The sequence below is a fragment of the Prionailurus viverrinus genome, chromosome A2 (assembly GCF_022837055.1).
Source record: "Prionailurus viverrinus isolate Anna chromosome A2, UM_Priviv_1.0, whole genome shotgun sequence".
In the NCBI taxonomy this organism is placed as follows: domain Eukaryota; kingdom Metazoa; phylum Chordata; class Mammalia; order Carnivora; family Felidae; genus Prionailurus; species Prionailurus viverrinus.
This window is the reverse complement of record NC_062562.1, coordinates 81581750-81600093: the sequence shown is the minus strand read 5'-3', so window position 1 is coordinate 81600093 and position 18344 is coordinate 81581750.

Sequence of the window (18344 nt, the reverse complement as noted above, 5' to 3'; positions counted from 1 at the left end):
ATCTACCGTAGGCTTGTTTGCAACAGCACGAAAGTAGAAATAAATCTTCCATCAGTTAGGGAGCAGTTAAATAAGTGGGATATCCATTCAGTGGAATCCGCTGTCGTTGTAGATTTATTTTAGTTTATTATTTAATTAATTTATTTTAGTGTTTATTTTTGAGACAGCGAGAGAGTGTGAGCGAGAGAGGGGCAGAGAGAGGGAGACACAGAATCTGAAGCAGGCTCCGGGCTCTGAGCTGTCACCACAGAGCCTAACGCAGGGCTTGAATTCAAGAACCCCGAGATCATGACCTGAGCCGAAGTCAGATGCCTAACTAACTGAGCCATCTAGGCACTCCTAAATTTATTTATTTTGAGGGGGGTGGAAAGGCAGAGAGAGAGGCAGAGAGAATCCCAAGCAGGCTCCTTACTTAAGTCAGCACAGAGCCCGACAAGGGGGCATGATCCCACAAACCCCAATATCATGACCTGGGCCAAAAATCTCAAGTCAGACATTCAATGGACTGAACCACTCAGGTGCCCCTGTACTTGTACACTTAAAATGAATATATTTATATAGTGCTATAGGACAATCACGGAGCTAAGCTGTTTAAAAAACATGGGAGCTGAAGGGGCACCTGACTGTCTCAGTTGTTAAAGCAGGAGACTGTTTATCTCAGGGTTGTAAGTTCAAGCCTTACATTGGGCGTAGAGATTACTTAAAAAGTAAAATCATTAGTTCATTCATAAATAAGTATTAAAAAAAACAGGAGCTCAAAGTTGTATATAATATGCTGAGATTTGTGCAAGAAAGAAGGGAGGAAGAAAGAGAGAAAGAAGATCAGTATATATGTTTGTTTTCGTATACTGGTCAAGTTCTCAAAGGCCATAGGTGGCCTCTGTAGAAGGGAGAGGTGTGGCCAGGGGACAGGGTAAAGAGGAGGCATAGGATTTACTTTCTTTAGAATTTTGGACCACATGTATGTATTGCAAATTAAAAAATAAAACAAATGAAAATTAAAAATTTTAACTTAGTGGGAATGCAAGCTGGTGCAGGCACTGTGGAAAACAGTACGGAGGTTCCTCAGAACACTAAAAATAGAACTACCCCACGACCCAGCAATTACACTATTAGGTATTTATCCAAGGGATACAGGTATGTTGTTTCGAAGGGACACATGCACCTCCATGTTTATAGCAGCACTATCAACAAGAGCCCAAGTATGGAAAGAGCCCAAATGTCCCTCGATGGATGAATGGATAAAGAAGATGTGGTGTATATATACAATGGAGTATTACTCGGCAAAAAGAATGAAACCTTGCCATTTGCAACTACGTGGATGGAACTGGAGGGTGTTATGCTAAGTGAAATTAGAGAAAGACAAAAATCATGACTTCACTCATATGAGGACTTTAAGAGACAAAACAGATGAACATAAGGGAAGGGAAACAAAAATAATATAAAACAGGGAGGGGGACAAAACAGAAGAGACTCAAAAATATGGAGAAGAAACTGAGGGTTACTGGAGGGGTTGTGGGAGGGGGGATGGGCTAAATGGGTGAGGGGCACTAAGAATCTACTCCTGAAATCATTGTTGCATTATATGCTAATTTGGATATAAATTTAAAAATGAATAAAAGTAAAAATTAAAAAAAAAAAAAGATTCTCTCTCTCTCTCTCTCTGCCCCTCTCCCCCATGCATTCATGTATTCAATCTCTAAAATAAAATTTAAAAAAAATAAAAAGGAAGCAGGGAAAAACACTGCTGACATCAAAAAATTTTTTTTAACTCAGCATAATACGGTAGGTAGCAGCACAGGGTGTACAGAGCCCAGAGGGGTCTGTAGCCCAGCCTGAGCCCCGAACTTCACCTTGAAGGAAGGGCACAGATTGGAGAGAAAGGACTGAGGCAGCAGGGACGGTTTAAGCAAAGACAGAGGTCTGAGGTGGGCTGTGTGCCATGGACTGTGCAAATCCATGTACTGCAGGACTAAAGAAAGTGAAGACCCAAAAAAGTGAAGTGGGAAGGCACAGGAGAGGGGACAGGAGAGGGGACAGTGGTGGGAGCCCTGTGGCCCCTGCTATCAAGGTGGGATTTCCTCCTGAAGATGAAAAGTCACTGTAAACTCTGGGGCTAAGGGGGAGTTTGAGGGAGATGGAGAGGATCAAGTTGTAGTCCTTTAAACACACGTACATCTAATCCCATCAGCTGAATATAAATCTGGGCCAGCAGGAGATCCAAGGATTTGATACAAATCAACAGGAGACCATTGCCTAAGAACTTTTTTTTTTTTTTTTTTGCTATTAAACTATCATCTGTGCTTGCTGTTGGTTCATGCATTTTGACAGGTTTCAGAAGAGAGTTCCTGGAGAAAACTGGAAATGGAGAACATTCTAACAAATAGCTTACTATCAGGATCAGCAAAGACACATTCATGTCAGGGGCAGCTCACCTTGTTAACACCACACTACTTTTCTGAGGGGCACAGGGTGAGAACCACAGCTCTCATCCAACCCACAGCTCCTGTGCCACCAAACCTGACCGACTCAGCAGTTGCTGGAGGAAGGACCATCTGCCCCCAGAGCAAACCTCCCACCCTCTACCCAGTCCACGTAGAAGTAGAGGATCCCTGAGATTAAAGCTGTAGGGACATCTGAGCAGCTCAATCAGTTAAGCATTTATTTGATCTTGATTTTGGCCCAGGTCATGATCTCATGGTTCACTGATAGCATGGAGCCTACTTGGGATTCTCTCTCTCTGTCTCTGTCTCTCTCTCTCTCTCTCTCTCTCTCTGCCCCTCCCCTTCTTATGCTTGCTCTCACAATAAATAAACATTGAAAAAAAATAAGGTTACAGCTTTAGTTTCTTGTCACAGATCTCTTCCTCACTACTTATATGAGCTTGGGCAAACACTTAGCAATCTGAATTCCACATCCAGGAAATGGGGGTATTTATACTATCTCGCTAATACACAGGCATGTTGCAAGAAGAAACTGAAATAGTGTATGTGAATGTGCTTCAATGAGGGGCATCTGGGTGGCTCAGTCGGTTGAGCATCCAACTCTTGATCTCTGCTCAGGTCCTGATCTCACAGTTCGTGACATGGAGCCCTACATAGGGCTCTGCATGCCAGCAAGGAGCCTGCTTGGGATTCTCTCTCCCCTCTCTCTCTGCCCCTCCCCAGCTCATGTTCTCTTGCTGTCTCAAAATAAATAAACTTAAAACATAAAGAAAAATAAAGCAGGAAATAAGTTTGTCATTAATAAAAAGCCACTGATGACTGTCCCAGACACAAAACAGTTTAATGGAGCTCCTGAGCCCTGCCTTACTCGGCATTCAGTAACAATCAAAAACAATGAAACAAAATCTCCAGTTAATCTCCTTTTTAGTCATGGTGAGATCAATGTTCAACACATCATAGATTTCCAATAAAATAGGTGGACTGATGGTATTTCAAAAGACTAACACATTCTAAGGCTTATACCTAGTTTTGACATTGACTCAAGCAAAGAAGTTGAGCAAACCTTTTACTTCTGTGTAGTGCAAGATGATTTAATCAGTAGCTTGGGAGGGAAAGGAAATAAGTAGGAGGAAAGAAACACAGGTGTTAGAGCCTTGGATTCAGTTCATAATTAAGACTTTCACTTGTTTTGTGCCCCGAGCAAGTGGCTCTTGCCCCAAACCTCAGTGTCCTCAATACTCCGAGGTGAATAAGGAAACACCACCACTTGACCAAACTATTTTCTCCGTTTTTTCCTCCTCCTCCTCATTCTTCACATGAGGAAGAATCTAAGTTAATGGAGACTGGTTTTCCAAACGCCTCCACTTAAAAACATGTAAAGGAGCCCCACACAACTTGCAAGTCACGGTCCAAGACACAATGTAAGCATTACATCCACTGCCAGCTGTGCTTATCTTGAGAGAAAGACGCCAAAGTCACACATTTGTTCATCCATTCAGCAACTTATTAGCAGCCCCCCCCCCCCAACCATGGTACAGGGCAAAGTACTACTGCTGAGGATACAGGGTGGATGAAACAGGCATGGTCCCCACCCTCACAGAGCTCATGGCTAATAGGAAAACAAAATAAATAAACCCACAAATATAAAATTGCTATCGTGCAATGAAGGCAAAGAGGGTCTATGTGCGGCAGTAATGGGGAAGGTCATTTCTATTGTGGGCGTCCTAGTGCAGGTTCTCTGGAAGCAGAGCCTAAAGAAAGGATGCTTGCACAAATCCTTCATTGAGGGAGTGCGCTCAGGACAAACCTGTAAGGGACTGAAACAGGGAGAGGGGGAAATCTGGGAAATTTGGGGTTTCAGGAGAACTCTAGCCGCAGTCTGGTCTCCCCGAGAGCTCTGGAGCATTAACTGCAGGGCCAAATTTGTCCCACTCACAGGCAAGGGGGCTGAATGGTCTTACCCACATCAGCTGATGGTTAGTGAAGGTTGCTCTCTGGGGACAGAATAACCGCCCAGGCATCTTTCAGCAGGGCGGTGCTCCTCGGCTGAATGCAGTGCTCTGGAGCAGGGGCAGGTGTGAGCAGTTAGCAGCAGCCACACCTGCAGAGGCTAAGGGATGGGTGCACTACTTGGGTGCAGGTGATGTAAATAGAGCATCAATAGCCCTTGCTACAGAGTGTCTGGGGAGGCTTCTCTGAAGTCCCTTCTAAGCTAAGAATTAATAGAGGCGTACGAGTTAGCCAAATAAGGGATTCCAGGTTCCACCGACCATGTGTGCATGAAGGAAAAGAAGATCAACAGGGCTGGGAGAATTGTGAGGAAAAGTTGAACAATATTACTTGGGGGAGAGTCTAGATCCTTTTGGATTTTGTCCTAAAGACAACAGGAAACTACCAAAGTGTTTTAAGAAGCGAAGGGACACAATCCTCGCCCATATTTTATTATCACTTGGGCCTGGCAGAGAGTGTGTAGAAGAAGGAAAGGGAAGATGCTGGGACCCACATGGAGGCCAGATGGTAGCTGTCTGGGCTGCAGTGATGGTGGCATAGAGAAGGGTGGAATGGGGACTGAAAGAAAAAGATGGGCTCGGGATAGATTTTGGAGGTAGAATCAACAGAATTTGGTAATGAATGGCCTGTGATGGGCAAAGTTTTACATCTTTTGTTTTTAATGTGTTTTAATGTTTATCTTTGAGAGAGAAAGAGACAGAGTGTGAATGAGGGAGGTCAGAGAAAGAGGAAGACAGAATCTGAAGTAGGCTCTAGGCTCTGAGTTGTCAGCACAGACCCCAATGCAGGGATCGAACCCACAAACTGTGAGATCATGACCGGAGCTGAAGTTGGATGCTTAATCCACCCAGGTGTCCCTAAAGTTTTATATCTTGACGGGAGATAGAGGTAAGAATTTTTAGTTATGCTATTTCCCCTCTTTTTGTTTGTAATGTGCAAAATATAGACTTAGGGCCTGGTGTTAAGGGTACTTTTTTTTTCCTATTTGCGTTAGTTGGCAAGGCATACCGAAAAAAAAACTGACAGTGATGGAAGAGAACAAAACAGCCACTCTGAGCAGCCAGCCCAACTTCTGGAGATTAAATGGCATGTTCATTTAATACTGCTGCAAAACACACAAGCGCAGTGCTTACATCATGCATATGTTATCTCGGCTTCCGTGGGTGAGGAACCTGAGCTGGCTTACCTGAGCTCTCTACTCCAGGGTCTCACAAGGCTGTCTCCACAGTCAAGGCTGGGGTTTCATTGTGAGGTTCAGGGGCTTCTTCCAAGACCCCACAGTTGTTGGAAGACTTCATCTCCTTGAGACTATAGACCTTCTGGCGGCTTGCTGCTTCAGAGCCTGCCAGAGAATCTCTTACTTCTAGACCCTTTTAAAGGGCTCACCTGACTAAGTAAAGTCCTCTCAGGACTATTTGATGAACTTAAGCTCAACTGACCAGGTACTTAATTCCACATGAAAGATCCCTTCACTGAGGCCATTTGAGAAAACCTAATCACAGGAATGAGATTCCATGGGGAAGGGATTATACCGGGACCCGGGTCGTTAGGGGGGTCATCTTAGAATTCCACCTACCACAAACTGAAACTAAAAAGAGATCAATCACAGAAGATCAGTTAAGTTTAACTGCAGCTTATGGATTTGTAGGAATTTTTAAAACTACCTTTATCATTAAATTTCTACTTCAGGATCTCTACCCAAATTTGCGGAAATCAGCCAGGGGTAAGAAGGGAGGGGTGCATACAGGAGATTCAGGTAGATAGGTCATCAAACTGACATGACTATATTCTCTTCCTGGAAATCTAAGTTAACTGGGAAATCATCATCCCTAAACTTCTGAATCTGTGCTTTTCTCAGATACCAGAAAACCGAGTAAATGTAAATAGGGTCAGTCTACTTTTGTAAGAATCTTATACCAATATCTGAAGAAGAGCATCTTGGGACCAAGGTGATTTTGATATTTGGTATTCTTGCAAATTTGTTTTGAGATCATTATTGAATCTCTTCCCACATTAAATTCGAATCTAGACTCTACCTTTCTCTTCCCCTCTTTACCAAACCCCTTGGACTCTTCTCTTAAAGATTTAATGAGTGTAAGTCTATCCTAAGGGTACCACTGGAGACATCTAGAGAAAACATTTGTCTAGAAGTTACCATTGGTCTCCACTAAGGGAAACACAGAGTCTTCGGGAAGGTTTGTGGAATGAATAGAAACCGGGGCAGAAACGTTCAGTATACATCAATCTGGTATGAATCAAGGAGCACAGGAGGGGGGGACAAAGAGAAGAACAAAATGCAGAGGCAAATTAATGATTTTAAGGATCCTAGAAAGACCCATGGGTGCGGAAAAATCCTCACAATTTGGGGTCCTCTAGGTCAAGAGGAAATTAAGGAGAAGAAGACAGAAAATCAGATCTTGCTAGTGTCAAAACTGCTGGACTTAGAGATATGGTGGGCTGCATGGGGGTAAGTGGGAGTTCAGATTTTTCAGAAACTACTTTTCTTCTCCTCTACTTGATTATCATTGATTCCTAGCTAATAAGCACTAACCAGAAGTTTGAAGGATGTAAAGTTGTTTGTGTACAGTGCCCTACATTTTCTTCTGCTTCTGCCCTCAAGGACAGATCAGCTAACCTATAAGCATAACATGCACAGGCACACATACACAAGCTCACTCAAACTCAGAAACATTCAGAACATAGAAAAGGACTTTGACAATAGACATGTGGGGGCTATGAGCCACATTCCCAGGGACTGATTGTGGCCTCAGTTCCCATGGCGATTATATATTCAACTCAGGGCCTACTTCTCACTCACTACAGCCTCATTAAGAGGCAAGAGACAAAAAGAAATAAAACTGAAACACTTCAATGAGTCCAGACTGGGCACAAAGGCTGCCAGCCCCACAGCCAGATGCAGGGAGCCACTCAAATTGTCACATTACACATCTCATAGCACACTAATCGCTCCCTTGTCACCAGGGGGCCATTGTAGAAAAGGCCAGATCAGGAAAGCTTCGTGAAACATGCCAAGATTTTTTTTTTTTTGCTCCAATTCATTTGCAGTTCCTTTTATTACTTTATTAGTTATGGCCAGATGAACAATTCTGAATTTCTCTTCCCATTTCAATTTGTATAAGAATCTGTGACTGGTGTGTGTGCATGTGTGTGCGCACACATGTGTGTGACTGTGATACATGATGATCAATAAACAGAAAGCAGTACTCTTCCCACACTGTTCCTCTCTCATAATAAAAAAAAAATCTTTTGGAAATATAATTTCACTTTTTTTTTAATTCACACTTTTATTTTGAGATGATTGTAGATTCACATTCAGTTGTAAGAAATCAGGAGCGTCTGGGTGGCTCAGTCATTTGAGCGTCTGACTCTTGATTTTGGCTCAGGTCATGATCTCATGGTTTGTGAGATCGAACCCTGAGTCCGCCCTCAGCACTGAGCCTGATTTAGATACTCTCTCCGTCAACTGAGAGTCTCTCCTCTCTCTCTCTCTGCCCCTCCCCCATCTCACGCTTGCTGTCTCTCAAAATAAATAAACATTAAAAAAGAACGTATATAAATGGAATAAAATAGTATGGAACTTTTAAGACTGGCATAATTCTTTTGACGTCTGTGCATGTCATTACATTTATTAAGAGTTCATTTCTTTTTAGTACTGAGTAATATTCCACAGTATGGATGTACTTTTGTTTAACCATTTAATTGTTTAACCATTTATCTGTTGAAGGAAATCTAGGTTGTTTCCAGTTTGGGGCTATCACGAATAAAGCTGCTATTAATAACCATGTGGTTGTTTTCATCTCCCTGAGATAAATGCCCAAGATTGCAATTGCTGGGTTGTAGGGTAAGCATATATTTAATTTTATTTGAAAAAAAAAAAAACAACCTGCTGAGCTATTTTCCATAGTGACTGTACCACTCTTGAATTTTACATTTCCATCCACAATGTATGAGAAATCTTGTTTCTCTGCATCCTCACCAACATATAGTGTTATGCTAGTTTTTACTTCAGCCTTTCTGCTACATGTGTAGTGATATGTCATGATTTTAATTTACCTTTCTCCCATGGCTAATGATGTTGATCTTTTCATGTGCTTTTTTGCCATTTGTATTTCATCTTCATTGAAGTATCTGTTCATGTCTCTTGCCCATTTTTAATTGTTTTTGTTTGTTTTTACTATTTTGAGAGTCATTTATATATTGTAGACACCAGTTGTTTGTTGCATGTATGGCTTGCAAATGTTTGCTCTAAATCTTGTCTTTCCATCCTCTAGCAGTGTCTTTTGCAGAGCAAAAGTTTTTATTTTGATGAAGTTCAGTTTATGCCTTTTTTCTTGTATGGATTATGCTTCTGGTGTCAAGGCTATAATCTCTTTCTCTAGCCTTCCATCCCAAAGATTTTATCCTATGCATTTTTCTAAAAAATATATAGTTTTACATTTAAGTCTATGACTCATTTTGAATTAATTTTTACAGAGGGTGTGAGGCTTAGGCCTAGGAATATCCAGTTGCTCCAGAACCATTTGTGAAGGCTATCTTTTGATCATTGAATTCCTTATGTGTCTATGCAAAAAATTAGTTGGGCAGATGGATGTGGGTCTGTTTCTGGTGTGAGATAATCACAAAAGATAAAGAAAAAATGACAAAGCTTCAGGAAATTAGAGAGATGCCAACAAATATGGAAGACGGTTGAAGTAATTCAGCATAGGGATAACTTCTACCCCTGAATAAAGAACCCACTGAATGGAATGCCAGGTATATTGAAAGAGAATTTTCCCAAAATGAGGGAAGAACTAAATCCACAGATTGAAAGAACATATTGTGTTTCTTGAAATTTTGATAAAAATCACTCAACACAAAAATTACTCAACATTAAGACATACTCTAGTTCAGTTGTTAAGCTTCAAGAATAAAATAATTTTTTAGGTATTCAAACAGACAAAGCAAGCCATATTTAAGGGTGGTAAAAAATCTGGTTAGCCTCAGACTTCTCCGAGGCAACATTCAACTCAAGAAAATAATGGAGCTATGTATATAAATTCTGAGAAAATGAAAATGTTACCCAAGAATATTAGGCCCAGATAAATTATTCAAGTGTAAAGGCAAAAGTGGACATTTTCACACATAAAAGAATGAAAGGAACAGGACATCCACGATGAAAGTTTCAAAACAACCAAAATAGCAACAACTGGGGCACCTGGGTGGCTCATGTGCTTAAGCCTCCGACTCTTGATTTCAGCTCAGATCATGATCCCAGAGTCACGAGATTGAGCCCCGCAATGGACCGTGGGCTGTCAGTGAAGAGATTGCTGCTTGGGCTTGAGATTCTCTCTTCTTCTCTCTCTGTCCCTTCCCTGTTCATGCGTATGCATGGGCACATACTCTCTCAAAAGTAAAATTAAGTACTGACAATAATACTATGAAATCATCTGCCATCCTAATACAATATAATAAATACCAATTGTACTGCTCATTTATCCTAATACTGATTAACACACATTTAAAACTTGCTATCAGTCTACTTTCTGACTTATTCAAATGGGGTGATTTGAAGAGAGTTTAATAAGGGGTCTATTTACAAATGTAGGGGCAGGGTATAGAGAAATCAACAAGGGGAAATGCAGCATTCCAGAACGAGCAACTGCAGAGATCTGTCCCCACTTAGCCTCGAAGGTAGAAGAGGAAGGAGAGGCCACTAGAACCCAGAGGATAGCTGTATAAGGGGCCATGCCCTTGGCAGAGAGATGCATCAAGTCCCAGGGAAGAAGCTGAGAGATGAAGGCACCTACCTCGCTTCTCCAGGCTTATGTATCCTGCTGTGACTCTCATTGGCTAAACCCAGCTAAAAACCGGAGGAATCAAGCTATCTGCAGGGCAGCTCCCTAAAGCACAGAATAGAGTGGGAAAGGATGGGGAGTAGGGACAAAGGGAAGATATCCAGACACTGTTAATAAATATAGCATTTGTTGTATTATCCCATTCTCTTAAAGATTGAGTATTCGGTCAGCATAGCTATGTGCTGATCCATTCTTCCATCTATCCATCCATCCTACCTTTCTAGGTACATATACACATTAAAAAGGTATCTGAGGGGCCCCTGGGTGGCGCAGTCGGTTAAGCGTCCGACTTCAGCCAGGTCACGATCTCACGGTCCGTGAGTTCGAGCCCCGCGTCAGGCTCTGGGCTGATGGCTCAGAGCCTGGAGCCTGTTTCCGATTCTGTGTCTCCTTCTCTCTCTGCCCCTCCCCTGTTCATGCTCTGTCTCTCTCTGTCCCAAAAATAAATGAACGTTGAAAAAAAAATTAAAAAAAAAAAAAAAAAGGTATCTGAAATGTTATCCTAATGTTAATGGTGATAATTTTTGGATAGTGGGATTTGGGGTATTTAAAAAAATTGAGATATAATTTATATACAATAGAATTTATCTTTTTAAAATGTAACATTAAATGGATTTTAGTATACTGTCATACAACCATCACCACTATTTCCAGAAAATGTTTATCACCCCTAATGAAACCCGTAACTATTAGCAGTCATTCCCTATTCCTCCCTGCCCTCAGCCCCTAGTAAACACTAATCTACTTTCTGTTTCTTTGGATTTCCTGTTTTGGATGTTTCATATAAATGGAACATATAATATGTGGCCTTTTGTGGCTAGCTTCTCTCATAGCGTAAAGTTTTCAAACATCCCCATTGTAACATGTATCAGCACTTCATTTGTTTAAAGTAAGCTCTGTGCTCAACATGGGGCTTGAACTCACAGCCCTGAGATAAAGAGTCACATGCTCTACTGACTGACCCAGCCAGGCACCCCAATACTTAATTCCTTTTTGTCACTGAACAATATTCCATTGTATAGGTATGCCACATTTTGTTGATCCATTCATCAGTTAGTGGACATTTGGATCATTTTCACTTTTAGGCTACTATGGATAATGCCATTATGAACATTTCTGTATAATTTTTTGTGTGGACCTATTTTTTCATTTCTGGGGTATATATAGCTAATATATACCTAGTAGTGGAATTGCTGGGTCAAGTGGTAATTCTATGTTTTACCTTTTGAAGAACTGATCAACTGTTTTCCTCAGTGGTTGTACCACTTTACATTCCCATCAGCAATGTTGAGGGGTGCAATTTTTCCATAACTTCATCAACACTTGTTACTGTCTTTTTCATTGTAGCTATTTTGGCATGTGTGAAATAGTACCTTATTATAGCTTTGACTTACATTTTCCTGATGGCTCATAATATTGAGCATCTTCATGTGCTTATTGGCTGTTTGTATATCTGCTTTTGGGGAAAAATATCTGTTCAAATCCGTTGTCCAATTTTTGGTAATGGATTTATTGAGATAGAATTTCACATGCCATAGAATTCATCCACTTAAAGTATACAGTTGAATGGTTTTCAGTATATTCATGAAGTTGTGCCACAGTCACCACTAGTCCCAGAATATTTTAATCACCTCAAAAAATAAACCCCCTACCCATTAGTTGCCAACCTCCAATCCTCCCATTAACCCCAAGCCTACACAGCCACTAATGTACTTTGTTTCTCTATAGGCATTTCATGTAAATGGAATGGCTGCTTTCACTTAACATAGTGTTTTCAAGGTTCATCCATGTGGTAGCCTGGATCAGTCCTTCATTCATTTTACTGCTGAATAATATTCTGTTGTATGGACATACCAAGTTTTATTTAATATTTCATTAATGGAAGAACATGTGGGTTGTTTCCACTGTTCGGCTATGGTGACTCATTCTGCTATGGGTATTAGTATACAAGTGGACATGCTTTCATTTCTCTTGGGCATATATCTTGGAGTAGAATCGCTGGGTTAAATGGTAGCTCTATGTTTAACTTTTTGAGGAACTACCAGATTGTTTTCAAAAGTGGCTGTACCATTTTACATTCCCATCAGCAGTGCATGAGGGTTCTAATTTCTCCACATCCTCACCAACACTTTTTATTGTCTTTTATTTAAGCATCCTAGTGGAGGTAAAGTGGTCTTAGGGTTTTGACTTTGACTTTGATTTTTGAGGGAGAGTAGGGGTAGTAAAGAAAATACATGCAGCAGAAGTGGCCATTGGAGAGCTTAAGAGTATTGCAAACACCAAGCTCCCAGTGGTGGCAGGTGCCCTTGACATCCTGGTCCTTCTTTGGATCCTGCTCACTTTCAGAGCTTCAGAGCTTGAATCTCCACTCACCCCATTGATTCTGTGAAGCACAAAAGTTTTTTAACTTGATGAAGTCCAATTTATGTTTATTCCTTGGTTGCTTATACTGTAGGTGTCATATCTAAAAAATTCAATGCCGGGGCACCTGGGTGGCTCAGTCGGTCGAGTGCCCAACTTCGGCTCAGGTCATGATCTCATGACTCGTGGGTTCGAGCCCCCCATCAGGCTCTCTGCTGACCAACTGCTCAGAGCCTGGAGGCTGCTTCAAATTCCGTGTCTCTTTCTCTTTCTGGCCCTCCCCTGCTTGCGCTCTGTCTCTCAAAAATAAATAAATGTAAAAAAAAATTAAAAATTAAAAAAATTCAATGCCAAATCTAAGGTCATGAAGATTTATACCTGTGTTTTCTTCTAAGAGTTTTATAGTTTTGTCTTTTTGACTTACATCTTTGATCCATTTTGAGTTAATTTTTATATATGGTATGAGATAGGAGGTCCAACTTCATTCTGCATGTGGGTGTCTAATTGACTCATCACTATTTGTTGAAAGGACTACTGTTTTTCTTTTGAGTTGTTTGGGCACCCTTGTCAAAAATAAATTGCCCGTAAACATGAGGGTTTATTTCTAGATTCCTAATTCTATTCCACTGTCTGTTCTTATGCTAATACCACACTACTTGATTACTGTTTCTTTGTAGTATGTTTTAAAACTTGGATGTGTGTGAATCCTTTAACTTCATTCCTCTTTTTTCAAGGTTGTTTTGGCTATCCAGGGTCCTTTGAATTTTCATATGAATTTGAGGACCAGCTTGTAAAGTTACACAGAGAATCTAGCTGAGATTCTGATTTGGATCTCACTGAATCTATAGATCCACTTGGGGGAATACTGCCATCTTCACAATATTAAGTCTTCTGATACATGAACATAAGATGTCTTTTCATTTATATAGCTCCTCTTTAGTTTCTTTCAATAATGTTCTATAGTTTTCAGAGTATAAGTTTATATTCCTTTGCTAACTTTTCCCCTAAGTATTATATTCCTGTTTTGCTTAAAAAATGGAATTATTGGGGCACTTGGGTAGCTCATTTGGACTATCCGACTCTTGATTTCAGCTCAGGTCATGGTTGCAGGGTCGTGGGATCAAATGGAGTCCTGTATTGGACTCCATTCTGGGCATAGACCCTGCTTGGGATTCTCTCTCTCTCCTTCTGCCCCTCTCCCCAGCTTGTGTGTGGTCACTCTCTCTCTCTCTCTCTCTTAAATAAAGAATTATTTTCTTAATTCCATTTTCAGATTGCTTTCCTTTATTTTTGAAAGATCATTTCACTGGATATAGAATTCTTGGCCCAATCTTTTCCTTTCAGCACTTTGAGTATGTTATATCACTGTCTTCTGGCCTCTGTGGTTTCTGATGGGAAATCAGCTACTAATCTTACTGAAGATCAAGTATATGTGATAAATTGCTTTTCTTTTGCTGCTTTTGAGGTTTCCTTTGTCTTTCTAGGTATGGGTCTCTTTGAGCTTACCTTACTTGGAATTTGTTGAGCTCTTTGGACACATAGATCACTGTTTTTCATCAAACAGTATCAAACCTTTGATTTCTTCAAAGGTTCTTTCTGCCCCTTTCTCTCTGTCGTCTGTCTCTGGGACTCGCGGACATGTGTACATTGGTATGGTTGAGGGTATCCACAGGATTTTGAGGCTGTGTTCATTTTACTGTATTCTTTTTTAATTCTTCAGACTGATCATCTCAGTTGACCTATCCTCAGTCCTCCGATTCTTTCTTCCTACCAGTTCGTGTCTGCTTTTGAACCCCTCTAGTGAATTTTTTCATTTCAGTTATTGCATTTTTCAATTCCAGATTTGTGATTTTTTAAAAAAAATAATTATTTCTGTCTTTTTATTGATATTCTATATTTGGTGAGTGAAGGGCAGAGAAAGAAGGAGACACAGAATCTGAAGCAACCTCCAGCTTCTGAGCTGTCAGCACAGAGACTGATAGGGGCTTGAACCCATGAACCATGAGATCATGACCTGATGCTCAACCAATGGAGCCACCCAGGTCCCCCACTGCCCCCTGCTGTGGGGACACTGTCTATTGATTTTTTCCCTCTGAGTATGACCATATTTTCTTACCTTATAGTTTTTGGTTGATAACGAGACTTTTTTTTTTTTAATTAAAAATTTTTTTTTAACATTTATTTATTGTTGAGAGACAGAATGAGACAGAGCATGAGCATGGGAGGGGCAGAGAGAGGAGGAGACACAATATTTAAAGCAGGCTCCAGGCTCTGAGCTGTCAGCACAGAGCCTGGTGTGGGCTCGAACACACCAACTGGGAGATCATGACCTGAGCTGAAGTTGGACGCCCAACCGACTGAGCCACCCAGGCACCCCTGATAACTGGACTTTTTAAATAATATAGTGTCAATTGTGAATATCTGATTCTACTCCCGTCCCAGGCTTTGTTTTTGCTCTTTGCTTTTGTTTTCTGAATGAATTACTTAAAGTCATGTGTGACGGCTGAAGTCTGCCTGGTTAGCTTAACGGTCAGGTAATGATTGGACAGATACTTCATTAAAAGCCTAGAAACAATGACTTTCCCAGTTTTGTGTTTGTTTGTTTATATTTTTATTTATTTTTAAAGGTTATTTATTTTAGTAATCTCTGCATCCAACGTGGGCTCAAACTCACGAGCCAGGCATACCCTCTGACTTTGTTGAGGAGCTCTGTGTGGGGCATACCATCAATGTTTAGCTAGACGGTTGACATCTATGCCTTAGTCTTCACTTCCTGCTCATACAGAGCCTCAAGGTCAGGAGGGTTTATGTCCTTTTCAGGTCTTTCCTGGGCAGATGTACATCTCCAGGTATGTACACAATTGTACACATGTGTATGGCTTTGGAAAGGTCCCAGGGATATGTCTGAGCTTTTCAAAGCGTCTATAGACATCTCAGGCCTTAGCTTTTCCTTTTAAGCTTTTTGTTTTAGCTATTGTTTGCCCCTGCTGTTATCTACCACCTCCAGGCAGCCACAAAGTGAAACAACTACCTCTAGATATTTTTGACAATACCCCCAGAAAAAGACTTTTTGCTCTGAGTCAAGTCAAACAAAGACAAACTTGCAAGTGAGATCCTCCAAGGAACCACAGGATAGGTCAAATAATTCCAATCCTTTGGGTTCGGGGCCTTGAAGGAGCTTGAATCCAATTCTGCCATGCCAGGCTGCTGATTTTCATCGTGGTTGTGGGATGTGGCTTTCCAAGATTACCGTGAAGATATGGGGAAGCGGTCAGGATAAAACAAGTTAAAATACTATAAAGCTCACTCTTCTTGAAGTTTAGCTGTTTTCATGAAATAAAAGCTCCCCAGATTACGTCAAGCCTTTGTTTACTTTCTAGAGTTCTGAAAATGTTGTTTCTGACAATTTTTTAAATGAGTTTTCTCATTTCTTTTATAAGAAAAAGAGGAAAACTTTGGAGGCCTTTATTCTGTCATTTTCCCTGACATTCCAAATTAATTTTAAGTTAAAATGTGCTAACATTTCCCAGGTGTTTCCTGTGATTATACCTAAATATTTTTGTATATATACATGCATGTTTGTATTTCTTTATTAACGTTACCACACGTTTGTTTTGGAAATATGAAGAAATAACCTTGGTTGTCCTTATTATGTAATAGAGCCTGTGGGTTGAAGCTGTGAATCCTAGCAAACAGGGTAGATGGCAGAAATGAGTCTAGAAAGATAAGTGGGAGTCAGATCCTGAAGGGTCCTATCTGCCATGCTAAGGAGCCTTCACTTTATCCTGACCATGGAGTTACTGGAGGATTTTTCATAATGGGATAGTCATGCTAACAGTTGCATTTTAAGAAGATCCATTGGACAACAATGTGAAAAACTGTGACAACGGGGCTAGAACAAATTCAAGACGCAGGATCAGAGTACATCAGTTGGATGTAGAGGGTGGAAAAAAGAGAGGAGCTGATGATGAAATTCAGGTTTCTGGTTTGGATGTCTAGGTGATTGGAGGTCTCCTTGGCTGTTTTGCATTGGATATACAGGAAAAGACTTAGGGCAAGACAGTGAATTGTATTTTGGACAAGTTGATATTGAAATGTCAATAGAATATTCAGTTATAGTTTTCTAGTCATTGAATGGTTAAGAAGGCCTGGAGCTCAAGAGAAAGTCGCGGGTAGCTAGACAGGGAAGTCCTTATGAAGAAGTAAAACCATTAGGGAGAGTGTGCAGTAGAAGGGGTCCACGTCCACAACCATGGGGAATACCAACTTTTCGGACAAAATATTGTGGTATTTAAGAACACCAGCTTTGCGAGGGGGCACTTGGGTGGCTCAGTTGGTTAAGTATCCGACTTCAGCTCAGGTCATGATCTCGTGGTTCATGGGTTCGAGTACCATGTCAGGCTCTGTACTGACAGTAGCCTGGAGCCTGCTTTGGATTCTCTCTCTCTCTCTCTCTCTCTCTCTCTCTGTGTGTGTGTGTGTGTGTGTGTGTGTGTGCACACCCACCCCTGCCACCACCGCTCATGCTCTGTCTTTATGTCTCTCTCTGGAATAAACACTAAAACTTTTTTCTATTTTTTTTTTGGGGGGGGGGACAGAGAGAGACAGAGCACGAACGGGGGAGGGGCAGAGAGAGAGGGAGACACAGAATTGGAAACAGGCTCCAGGCTCCGAGCCATCAGCCCAGAGCCTGACGCGGGGCTCGAACTCACAGACCGCGAGATCATGACCTGGCTGAAGTCGGACGCTTAACCGACTGCGCCACCCAGGCGCCCCTAAAACTTTTTTCTAAAGAACACAGGCTTTGGAGCCAGACAGCCTCTTGTTAGCATGGTGACCTCAGGCAAGTTATTTTACCACAATTTCTACATTTTACAGATGTAAAATGAGCATAAGAATAGCACAGTTAGAACAGTGCTTATTACTTTTAGTCTCATTAAGAGATCTGTGAATAAAGAGTTGTCCAAGAAAGTAAAGAGGAAAGTAGTAGGAAAAGGAGGAAGTCCTCTAAGATACAATAAGAAAATTTCAAAGAGATCTACCATGTCAAATTCTGCAAGATTCTGTAAGATAAGGTCTGAGACGCACCTGTCTTTAAGCAATTAGTGGCTTCACCAAGAACAATCTCTATGGAATGAAATGAACCAGACAGTGAAGTGTTTAAGAACAATGAAGTGACAGAAAGAAAAATCAAGGAATCGATCCCATTTACAGTTGCACCAAAACCCATAAAATATCTAGGAATAAATCTAACCAAAGAGGTGAAAAATCTATACACTGAAAACTATAGAAAGTTTATGAAAGAAATCGAAGAAGACACAAAAAAATGGAAAAAGATTCCATGCTCCTGGATAGGAAGAACAAATATTGTTAAAATGTTGATACTACCCAAAGCAATCTACATATTCAATGCAATCCCTATCAAAGTAACACCAGCATTCTTCACAGAGCTAGAACAAATAATCCTAAAATTTGTATGGAACCAGAAAAGACCCTGAATAGCCAAAGCAATCTTGAAAAAGAAAGCCAAAGCAGGAAGCATCACAATCCCAGACTTCAAGCTATACTACAAAGCTGAAATCATCAAGACAGTATGATACTGGCACAAGAACAGACACTCAGATCAATGGAACAGAATAGAGAACCCAGAAATGGACCCACAATGTATGGCCAA